The sequence below is a fragment of the Amblyomma americanum genome, chromosome 1, assembly GCF_052857255.1.
Source record: "Amblyomma americanum isolate KBUSLIRL-KWMA chromosome 1, ASM5285725v1, whole genome shotgun sequence".
NCBI lineage: Eukaryota > Metazoa > Arthropoda > Arachnida > Ixodida > Ixodidae > Amblyomma > Amblyomma americanum.
In genome coordinates, this window is record NC_135497.1 from 224,426,105 (window position 1) to 224,438,778 (window position 12,674).

General features: G+C 46.8%; 1 long non-coding RNA gene across 1 annotated transcript; it reads left to right on the forward strand.

Moving 5' to 3' along the window:
- Positions 1–5,807: 5,807 nt before the first annotated feature.
- LOC144095391 (uncharacterized) lies at positions 5,808–7,818 on the forward strand. Its single transcript, XR_013306726.1, has 4 exons — positions 5,808–5,892; positions 6,033–6,095; positions 6,236–6,358; positions 7,750–7,818. It is a non-coding gene; the product is annotated as an uncharacterized LOC144095391 (long non-coding RNA).
- Positions 7,819–12,674: the final 4,856 nt, after the last annotated feature.

Genomic DNA, 12,674 nt, shown 5'->3' on the forward strand with positions numbered 1-12,674 from the left:
AGTTCGAAAGAGTGAATCAGGAGCTGGCTGATCACACGCCAGATCGCTGCTTAAATAGGGTCCCCTGTCCCCAGGTCCTTAGTTGGGGAATCTAGTTCATTAAAAATGCGTCGAATCACTGTGATGTAGATCACGTGTCCAGTCTTTAGGTTCCGCCTTCCAGGACGCCCCCAACAACACAATCTTGCCACTTCTGGCAAGTTATGGTCCGCGCTGTCCAGGCAGCAGTGATGAATAGCCCCAAGCGGGTCCCAAGCAGCGTCGAAGGTCAGCCACCTGCACTTCACAGCGGTAGCGTGGGAACGAAAGGATGCCACTGCAGTTTGCAGAAGGTTCCACGTATAAGGAAAAGCACGGGTGGGTCCGGCGTTGAGAACAAACGACAGGTTCACCAAAGCCGTTCTCAGGCAGCGAAGGGCCGTTTCACCCCGTAAACAGCAGGGGGGGGGGGGAGGTTCCTTGTAGACGCCACCACCTGCCACTCGTGGCGCTGCAACCACGTCGACGGCCCTTTGAAGCCTCTGTCGATTTATGCTTCTAGTGGCTTGATTATTCTTGGCATGTTGGCGTCTCCAAACGTAAAAGCGCCCACGAGAAAAAGCGTGTCGTGCGCAGAGCTCGCAGCCGCCACGCGAGGAGAATCGAGGAGGAAAGCGCGGCGCGGAGGAGTGTCCCTACTTTCAAATTATCAAGGGGCTTTAGAAAAACGATGAACAAAGGGAGGTGGGGAGGGGCCAGCGCGCCCAGCTTCTCCAATAGGTGCGTCCAAGGGCGCTGACACCCCTCCGCCACGCCCTGGGATGGGCTAATTCAAAGTCACTAGATGAGCTTTGCTAAGCTCATTATTGGATGCCGGACAACAGGATTTGTCTCGCTCGTAAGCAGCGAGGCAGTGCGACCGCCATCTTGATACGCGCTGGCCGCGTAGGTGTGCCGCGCAGCTGACGTCTCGTGAAAACGTTTTGGGGATCGCGCGCCCTTACCCGGAACAACATGTGCATCTTACCCGGCAGAGCACCCGAAAGTAATGCGTTAGTAATATCATGATAGCTTTTTTTTTACCGGCAAATAAAATGTTCATTTTTAAAGTTTAAAAAACTCTACATGAAGCCACGTCGAGAGCAATAGTACATCGAATTTATTTGAGGCATATGGTTACTATGCTGGCACAATGGCGATGACCAGGCCGATGTGCATGCCAAGGCGAAGGCGTGATCCACCACAACACACTGGGGAGGAGCAACCGCAAAGCTGCCGGCATGTACGAGCCACTTTCGGGAAAACACCGTCGAAATTGAGCTTGTTCGCCTACATGAAGTTTATCGCCTAGGGCACAACAACAACCTGGAGCTTAGAGCCCCGGAGCTTAGCCCGAGCCGAAAGGCTCCGCTCAGCCATCGCCACGCATGTATTTTAAGCACCTGTGCGGTGTGTGCTCAACTTCGACAAGGGCAGTGGTTCGTCGCAAGAAAACAAGCTTCCATGTTCACGAAGCGGATTTCGGCACACAGCAGAAATATACTGTGGTCCATGTTGGCATGTAAGAGACAGGAGTAATTTTGTAGTTCACATGCTGCAACTAAACGACGTGCGGCTAAGAGCACAACCGGAGGACAAGGTAATTCTGTTATGAGCGTAGCAGAACAAGCATTTCATTGCTGGTGCTGTCGAAGTACGCGCATCATCATCATCATCAGCCTTACTACACCCACTGCAGGGCAAAGGCCTCTCCCATGTCTCTCCAATTAACCCTATCCTTTGCCAGCTGTATCCACCCTTTGCCTGCAAACTTCTTAATCTCATCCGCCCACCTAACCTTCTGCCGCCCCCTGCTACGCTTACTTTCTCTTGGAACCCACTCCGTTACCCTTAAGGACCAGCGGTTATCTTGTCTTCGCTATACATGCCCTGCCCAAGCCCATTTCTTTCTCTTGATTTCGACTAGGATGTCATTAACCCGTGTTTGTTCCCTCACCCACTCTGCCCGCTTCCGATCTCTTAACGTTACACCTATCATTTTTCTTTCCATGGCTCGCTGCGTTGTCCTTAACTTAAGCTGAACTCTTTTCGTTAGCCTCCACGTTTCTGCTCCGTAGGTGAGTACCGGTAAGATTATGCTGTTGTACACTTTCCTCTTGAGGGAAATTGGTAAACTGCCACTCATGATCTGCGAGAATTTGCCATATGCGCTCCACCCCATTCTTATCCTTTTAGTTATCTCCCTCTCATGATCCGGATCAGCTGTCACTACCTGCCCTAAGTAGACGTATTCCGTCACAATTTCTAGGCTCTCGCTGCCAATTGTGAACTGTTGTTCCCTTGCTAGGCTGTTGAACATTACCTTGGTTTTCTGCATGTTAATTTTTAGACCCATCGACCTGCTCTGCCTGTCTAACTCATTGATCATGATTTGCAGTTCACCTCCTGAGTGACTCAGCAAGGCAATGTCATCAGCAAATCGCAGATTATTTAGGTATTCTCCATTTATTCTTATTCCCAACTGTTCCCAGTTCAGGCCTCGAAATACCTCCTGTAAACATGCGGTGAACAGCATTGGCGAGATCGTGTCTCCTTGCCTGACGCCCTTCCTTATTGGAATTTTATTGCTGCCTTTATGGAGGACTATAGTAGCTGTGCAGTTGCTATATATATATATATCTTCCAGTATTTTCACATAAGGCTCTTCTACCCCCTGATTACGCAATGCCTGTATGAATGCTGAGGTTTCCACTGAGTCGAATGCTTTCTCGTAATCAATGAAAGCTATATATAGAGTTTGGCTATAATCTGCGCATTTCTCTATCACCTGATTGATAGTGTGAATATGATCTATTGTGGAATATCCTTTACGAAAGCCTGCCTGATCATTTGGTTGATTAAAGTCTAACGTTGCCCTGACTCTATTAGCGATTACCTTAGTAAATACCTTGTAGGCAACGGACATTAAGCTGATCGGTCTGTAATTTTTCAAGTCCTTGGCGTCTCCTTCTTATGAAATAAGATAATGTTTACGTCCTTCCAAGCTCCTGGTACGGGCGAGGTAATAAGGCACTGCGTATACAGGGTGGCTAGTTTTTCTAGCATAATCTCCCCTCCATCCTTCAACTGATCAGCTTTTACCTGATCCTCCATCCCCAGCTGCTTTCCCCCTTTGCATTGCTCCTAAGGTTTGGTTTGGGTTTATGGTTTATACGAGTTTACGTCCCGAAGAAACTCAGGCTACGAGGAACGCCGTAGTGAAGCGCCCCGGAAATTTCGACCACCTGGGGTTCTTTAACGTGCACTGACATCGCACAGCTCACGGACCTCTAGAATTTCACCTCCATTGAAATTCGACCCCCGCGGGCGAAATCGAACCCGCGTCTTTCGGGTCAGCAGCCGAGTGCCATAACCACTGAGCCACCGCGGCGGCCATTGCCCCAAGGGGTTTCTTACTTCCGCTTTCGTTACTGGCAGGATGGCGCATTGCTGTGCGCTACTGCCTCTCTCATTAACGTTCTGATTGCATTGGCTAGCGTATAGATTTGTGCAGAACCCTTCGGCTACTTTAACTGCCTTCTCCATATTGCCTTCCTTGTATCGTAACACGTACATCTGGTTTTTACCAATGCCTATAGTCTCCTCTTCACCGCTTTTAGGCGACCTCAGTTCTTTAGAGCATGCTCGAGTCTCTCCATATTAAGCTTTCTTATGTCGGCTACCTTGCGCTTATTTATTAACTTCAATAGATCTGCTAGTTCTGTTCTGTCTGTAGGGTTAGACGCTCTCATGCTTTGGCGTTTCTTAATCAGAACGTTCGTCTCCTGCGATAGCTTGCCGATATCCTGTCGAACCGTCCTACCGCCTACTTCTACTGCGCACTCTGTAATGATGGCTGTCAGATTATCGTTCATTTATGAACATTAATGAACCATCTTAATTAATATGGTCATCATCACTTAAAGCTGAATATCTGTTCTGCAGCGATATATTGAATTTCTCTACCTTCCCTCTTACCGCTAACTTGTTAATAGACTTCCTCTTCACTACTTTCATCCATTCCCTCTTCAAGTCTAAGCTTATTCGAGACCTTACCAATCTGTGGTCGCTATAGCGCACCTTTCCTAGGACGTCCATATCCTGAACGATGCCAGGTTTAGCGCATAGTATGAAGTCGATTTCATTTTTAGTCTCACCTTTGGGGTTATTCAAGGTCCACTTCCTGTTCTCTCGTTTGAGGAAGAAGGTATTCATGATACGTAAATTATTTCTATCTGCGAACTCTACTAATAACTCTCCCCTGCTGTTCCTAGAACCTATCCCATAGTCGCCAACCGCCTGGTCGCCAGCCTCAGCACCGAACTCCAATCACGCCACTCCAAGCAATAAACATTCTAGAACCAAAGGTATAACTATCTTCGTAGATGGTAATCCTGAGGAGCGCAATGAGAATAAAATCGAGCATGCGGCGGGGAAGTTCCACATCGGGGCGGGTACGGCGCCGATCGAGCGCCCAGACGATCCTTTGACGTGCTTCTCCCGGTGCGCGGGGAGCCCCTGGTCGTCGTACAGCGAATAGACACGCAGAAAAGATCTCAGAATTCTCAGACTTTGAAGGAACACTGAAAATTAGGGACTGGGCACAGATAGCAGGTCCGCTAATCGTCGTATTCCTCGTCTTCTCTACCAGCGCCATCACACGAGCATGCAGCAAGCCGCACGAAATGACAGGAGATTAGAAGCAGTGAAATTCAGTTATAAGATCCAATGCTATCGCAATATCACCACGCGTGGTAATTAAGCGGCCTACAAACTTTCCTTGTTCTGAGTCTATTCTCTCCTTAGCACTCTTTGTAACTATCGCGGTAAATGCCACTGCATTGTTTTATAAGTATTCTTGGCGTATCCTAGTTTTTGCACACAGACACAACTACGCGCTGACAAATTGTAGGAGTTCATACATATAACATCAAAATAAGTGCAGGGCGCATTTATGCATGTAGTTCATGCCAGAAGTAAAGGCAGAGTGATATCTTGGGGCTCAACTCGTAACTGTCACGGTTTATCTCATGTAGTAGCTCAAGGTCAAACAACATACGCCGGTATAAGCATCTAGCCTCTCGTCCAATAGTGCCTTGAGGGCTTTCCTTACATGTTTATAATCAGTAATATCGCCAGAAGTTGCCGACTTTAAAAATAACTCGAGTTTTAAAACAACTATTAGTGAGGATGAGGGAGGGCCGGATAATATTTCAAAATGAGGGCGAGGGTGAGGGAGAGCCATGGATTCAAAAGTTAGAATGAGAGAGTAAAAATAAAAATGAGGACATTTGCCCACCTCTGGCCACGAGGCTAATCACAACATCAGCGCGATCGTGGCCAGAAAACAAGCCCTGCAGTAAGCTGCAAGCTACACAACAAACGAGTCATATGCATTGAAAATAAGGTACCAAATGTGTGCGTGTGCCCATAAGATACAGCAAGAGTGCAGGAACGGTGTTTGTGGTTTCGGAAGCAGCAGCAGCGCGCCTATCAACGTGCCGATATATATGCACTGCGCGCATGAGAAATCAAACGACCCGCCAAGAACGTACCGTAGTCCCAAGTGCCGTACTATTGCCATATAAAAAAAAAAACTGCACCTCGAAACAAAACAAAACAGCTTGTAAAGGCATTCAAACTCAGGTTTAAAGTATGAAACCATTGAAAGCGCTGAAAGCTCTAAATACGGTGAAGCGGATAAGTACTATAGCGGCCGAAGCCGCCACCTCGTGAGCCAGTCATAACCGCCGTAGCGCGTGCGTGCTAGAACACCGAACAGACGAAAGCAGAGACGCGCCATCTCGCAACTCAACTGCTGCTCCTTACGCCTTGAATTCGCGTGTTCCTCTACCCAAGGATCTTATCGTTGCTGTAAGTGTACCGGTTCTAATTAGTCTGCCTCATGCACGTTGGCAGCTCTGTCGGTACTGCCTGCCTTCGGTCCTCCTCTTACGTTCACTGCGGTGATTTTTACTGCTTGGTGGTGTTGATGAAAGCTTTATTTGAAACAGGGGAATTTCAGACACTGAGGACCTTGGGCCCCCACTCGGCACCACTGCGCAGAACTCGTTGTGGTAAGTGTACCGGTTCTCATTCGTCTGTCTCTTGCACGTTGGCAGCTCTGTCGGGACTGCCTGCCTTCGGTTCTTCTCTTACGTTCACTGAGGTGACTTTTACTGCTCTTTGGTGGTGATGAAAGCTTTATTTGAAACAGGGGAGTTCCAGACACGAAGGTTCTTGGGCGCCCACTCAGCCCCACTGCGCGGCCCCACCTAAAACGCGGAGGCTCCAGACCGGGTCCTAGGAGGACACTAGGGTGGTTCAAGCCTCCCAAGGGGTAAGGTGCTCCAGGCACCGCAGGGGAGGGTTCTGTTTCGTACATAACGAAATCACTCCACTGTGAGAGATGCATTACTAGGAGCGGCATGATTCTGCTCAGGCTGTATTATCTATAAACAAAGATAAATTATAAACTTGGCCTGCTTCCAAATTCTCACTCCCGGTTTCGCGTCTGCGAAGTTGAAATGGTTCTCTGAGCCATTGAACTTTCCCTGTCGCGTTCATTTGCGATGAACCGTTGGATTACATTGTTAAATTGCAAGCAGTATACTCAATTCTTTTCGCGCTTGATTAAGTGCGACGGGTCACCTTTTAATCGCAACGGCCCGCCACATATCCACGAACCCAACACTCTGCTTCCCAGCGTGTCATTGCAAACTATTTAACTTCTCTGTCCGAATAAATTGTCTCTCTTTTTCACGTCCGTTTTAAAGGGACACTGAATGATATATATGGGCATATTCTAGTGCAACAGATCCGTATAAGTGGTCTTTGAGGGTATTCGAGTCAAATTTCTGTGTGGACCCTATAGTTTAGAAATCATTTTTAAAAAATTGCTGTTGGCCTAGCTCTGTTAGGCCAGGATATACGTATCGAAAGCGTGGCGACTTCTGCATCGGAAGAGTTAATATATGAAACCCGTGCATTCACTAGATGCGCATTTATTTAACATCAAGCCCTTAGCCGTTATGGTGGAGTGCTAGCGTCTCTGCCTCAAACGCCAAAGGCCCTGGTTCGATTCCCAGCCTATACACATGTTTTTTTTTTATTCAGTGAGTGTGCGGGGGTTTCAGTGGCTCCCATAAATAGTGCGCCACCAAATACGTTGGTTAGCGGTTAAGCGCGTAAGGGCGGGTACGGGCGGCTCCGCAGCGAGGAGCGTGGTGTGACGTCATGCCAGATGCCGCGGCGAGCGCGAGGCGTTCCCCAGCTGCAGCCGCTGCTAGGCGACGGCTCTGTTCCTCCTCCTCGGGAGTGCCACAGCGAAATCTCAAGTTCGTGGCCAATGTAACTCGCTACAAAATTTCTGCTCGTAATAGCTCGCAACCGATTAGGGCGGCACCTCACCTCCGAATCCCGATGACGTCAGTGGGCAGTCTGGGTATGTCTGGGCGAACTTCAAGGCTCGCCCAGACTGCCCACTGACATCATCGGGATGCGGCGGTGATGTGTCGCCCTAATCGGTTGCGAGCTATTACGAGCAGTTTTTAAAAATGATTTATAAACTATAGGCTCGACACAGAGCTTTCATATTTGACTCGAATATCCGCAAAGACCACTTCTACAGATCTGTTGCACTAGAGTATGCCCATCGAAATTGTTTCAGGGTTCCTTTAGAACGACTGTTTTCTGACATATTTTACTGTTCGTTTGTTTATTTTCCTGCAGACTTATCGTTAAATGGCGTCAAATGATGACATTCCTGTAAAAGTGGCCGTCCGTTGCCGCCCGCTCATATCCAAGGAGATTATAGGAGGATGCCAGGAATGCACCGTGCTAGAGCCGAGCGAGAAGACTGTGGCTGTTCGTGGTGAAAAAAAGTTCACCTACGACTACGTCTTTGACCAAGACTCTAGCCAAGCGGCTGTATACGAGACCTGTGTCTCCAAAATTCTGCCAAAGATATTCTATGGTGAGCATACTTCTCTAAAATATACGCCCCTCCCCCCTTCCAGTTCTTTCCTTTCTGATCCCGCCACTGGGGTAGGTCCGAGAATCGCGAAAAGGTCAGTCAGCTGGCACCTTGCTTACATGCGACTTGGGGTGAACAACGGTGCTGGTGCCACAATCAGTGCAAGAATTTTGACGATGAAATTCGTCGTCAGATTTTGATAAGTGTGTCATTTGGCTCCGACAAATGTGATGTTTACTTCTTAGGTGTGTTTCCTCAGCACCCGTTTTTAAGCTTTCAAAATTCTTGTTGGCTTCAGTCATCCTGCTTTCTTTGCTGCTACTGCTCGCATATGCAAGCTGCCTTCCTGGCTGACATGATCATCACTTATAATCATTTATTATACCCTTAAATGCCCTGGGTGGGGTAATACATAAGGGAGAGAGCAGGTAGCGCATAAAAATAACACAAAAATTGTTGGCCAAAACGACCATGAAACAGTCAAAAGGCTCAAGTACAAAATCACGCTTCAAGTGATAGAGGCACTGTAATGATAAGAGGAAGCAACAATTTATGGCATTATGGCAAGTAATGGCAAGATGACATGTCAGGCATTGTTTGCATCTAACAGGATCACGTTCGATTACAACATGGTCAGGAGGCTGGTTCCACTCCTTAATTACGGCTGGCAAAAAAGATTTGTTAAGGGTGTTAGTAGGTCCATGTAAGCGACAGATGCTCATAGAGTTGAACAGACGATATGATGTGTGCACTGTTGGAACTTGTAGAGAATCACGGAAATTGGGGAAGTCTTGTGGTACAGTTTATGGAACAGACAGAGACGAGAAAATTTACCTCTAAAGGGTAGTGGGCGGGTACCGAGAGGCGTCTTAAGACTGCTGATGCTGTAGCGAAAGTCATAGTTTGAAGATATGAAATGGGCGGCGCAGTTCTGGATGGATTAAATTTCGTTAATTAGGTACGTCTGATGGGGGGATGCGTATTCGAGCTTCGGGCAGATAAAAGTTTCGTATCCAAGTTTACGAATGAATAGCGGTGATAGCGAAAGTGACCTTCTAATGTGTACCCTGTGTACTGTACGTTGTCAGTGCACGTTAAAGAACCCCAGGTGGTCGAAATTTCCGGAGCCCTTCACTACGGCAGTGTACTAAATGTCAGCAGCTAGTTTTGTGATATGCTGATTCTATGTTAGTTTATTGCTGATAAGGACGCCTAGGTACCTGTAAGACTCAACCTGTGATATGATAGTTGAGTTTAGTGAATACTCATACGAAATGTTAGAACGTTTAAGTGAGACGTGCATGAATTTGAATTCTGCTGCGTTCAGCTCCATCATCCAATTTGAGCACCAAATTTCAGTTTTACGTCAGTCGTTCTGAAAGGTTATCTGTTCATGGTGAGAAGAAATGCGACGGTGTAACGCGCAGACTTCGGCGAACAGACCGATGGACGATGCTATGCGAGAGAGGAGGTCATTTACGAAGGCTAGGAAAAGCAACGGTCGAAGGACAGAGCCTTGGCGCACCCCGAGATTACTTTGTTAATGGCGGAATGACATCCTCGTATGACTGTGTATTAAAAGCTGTTCGTGAGGAAACAGTTAATCCAGGATAAGGTCAGGCATTCGGGAGGCGCTGCGTTTGATCCCCAGTGCCGCCGGGTACAAATCGGTTTTCTAATGGGTACAAGATTTCCCGCCGCCTGGTGCTCCTCTCTTCTGCGAGGAGATGCTTGGGAAAAGGGTCTTCGACCAAACCGTTGCGTTGACGGGCCAGTGATTCGTTCCGCCGTCAAGCAACCCTAAGTCCGCCTCATGCGGTAAAAGCCCCCTTGTGTCCCTTCGAGCCTACTTATAACGGTCGCTATTGTAACGAACGCTCGGTTATTACGAACGAGGGCGGCGTTCCCGTCAAAACATGCGTTATGGTGTGGCAATGCGTCTCACATAAAACGAACAACCGTGACCATACCACCCGGTTATGTAGCGAATGAGGAAGCACCGTTAAAACGCGCGCTTTCCGCCTCTGCGCGCACACCGAAGAGTACCCCAGCCTCCATGGTCTCCCCCAAGAAAGTGTTAACTACCCCCCCCCCCAGACAAAAGTAATAAACAGCGGCATTGTAACTTTGGAAGCAGTATGACGGAAGCAGTATGACGGGGCAGTATGAATGGAAGCAGAATGACGGGGCAGTGCTGTTGGAAGCGAAACTACGGTCCACGGCCGGTTATCAACCAATGGCAGCAATGCGAGAAGTTATGTCTGCTGGCCCATCCCATCACGTGGCCTGCCTTGTGTACACGCAATCGGATCTCCACCTTCTGCCCTGCTGCCGCACACAGACAGCGCGTAGACGCCTACCAGTGGGCATCACTCTTGCTTAGCATGTCGGCACCAATAAATGAAACTGAAATCACACAGTACCCGATGTTTTTCGTGTGAACCGCTGGCCCCTACCTATAGTTTGTCGGTCTATGCAGCTTTACCTCTGTGCAAATTATTCTTGAAGAACCTAGTAAATGCGGCGAGCTGTCTCTTTGGTTGGAGTCCAATGCGCTGCTCGAACGTTTTACACAAGGGTGGTGCTTACTGCACGAGAAAAGCACTGCGCGCTGCGCACACGTCCTTATAACTTTGTCAGGACAGAAGACAAGTACGCCAGCCTACCACCAGTTTCCGCCAACGCCTCAGTCGCTTTCGGTGGTACAGTTAAGATTTATCGAACTCTGTTAGATCAAATTATGCTTTATATCCAATAATTGCTGAGCACCGTAAAGCTACAATGTGAATGTATAGGGAAATGTACGGCTATAGCGTACAAAACTTAGCCGTCACATCCGATAGATCGAACTTCGGGCAACACCGGTCCAATTGAGAACCAGAGATATTTGAAATCTATCCACAAATAGTCCCAATCATTTTGAGATACACGTGAAACATCCGTAAGATCATTCACAAGAGAACATCTGTTAGTAGACATCCGCTGGAATTGCATTTTGTGATATCATCAAAATGTCGCTTTGTGCACATCGCTGAGACTCAAACAGGTGACTTTCTGTGGACGTTCACAAATAGACACGATTAATTTAGGCAGGATCGCGGTAGCATCACAAGAAACTCATTTCATTTGCCTTGTCTGCTAATAGGTTAACGAAGGTCTCGGTTCTGGCAGTCTTGATGCCGTAGGTAGCATAAGAGAGTTCTCTCACAGTTCCCGCCCTCACCGTTAAATGACGTTTACGTCACACTCGCGGTAATACAGGACGTTCTACGTCCACCGCTATGGTCGAGGGTGGCGCTGGTGAACTCTCTCAAGGTTCGCTTACACTCAATAAACATAATACCCACGAGAGCAGCAGATTGGACAGCCGTCGCCGTAGCTCAGTTGATAAGAGCATCAGACGTGATATTTGGAGGTCGTGGGTTCGGCTCCCACCGTCGGCATGGTTGTTTTTCTGCTGCTTTATAAGTAATCTTCTTTAGGCGATAGATTAATCTAAGTATTATTATCCCACTGATTAGCACTACACATTAAAAAATGAAAGACAAAAACATTTCCCTATGCACCTTGGTTTCGGTTACTGTTGGCTCCCTTCATAAGTTTATCAAAACGAGCCCCTCATTTCCGTTACCTTGTCTGCTAATTGCTTAACGAGGGTCTCAGTTCTGGCAGTCTTGATGACATAGGTAGCATAAGAGGGCTCTCGCACATTTTCCGCCCTCGCCGTTAGATGACGTTCCACGTCACACTCCCGCTAATACAGGACGTACTACGTCCGCCGCTATGGACGAGGGTGGCGCTGGCGAACACACTCATGGTTCGCTTACACCCAATAAACATAAATTTCCCCGAGAGCAGCCGATCGGACAGCCGTCGCCGTAGCTCAGTTGGTAAGAGCATCAGACGCGATATTCGGAGATCGTAGGTTCGGTTCCCACCGGCGGCATCGTTGTTTTTTCTGCTGCTTTATAAGTAACCTTCTTTAGGCGACAGATTTATATATATATCTATATATATATATATATATATATATATATATATTATCCCACAGATTATCACTACACATTAAAAATTTCTTTTTAAAAACACTCCCCTATGCACCATGGTTTCGGTGACTGTTGGCTCTCTTCATAACTACACGTATATATATATATATATATATATATATATATATATATATATATATATATATATATATATATATATATATATATATATATATATATATATATATCTTATATATATATCTTATATATATATATCTTATATATATATCTTATATATATATCTTATATATATCTTATATATATATATATATAGGTGCTGTTTTTGATGTATTGCAGTTAAAATATTTCCCACTAATCTTAATTTTGGCAACCAACACAGTGCCCTGTGCAACAAAAGAGCATTGACACGTTATTTTCTTTCATCACAAATAGCAACAGCAAGCATCGCACTGGTTTTGTATCAACCAAAAATTTACAGCTGATGTACAGTCTCCTTCTGTTGAGTGTGTGTAGGCTGAAGTGGCTTGATCCAGCTTTGTGTATGAGAAAAGCTAAGCGTTGTGGAAACCTAAAAAAGCATAGGCATTCTTTTTGAAAGCGTCTGTTAGAGAAAAATAATTGTGTAATGATTTAAATAAGATGTAATCACAGGCAGTAGTACAAATTAGGCATGA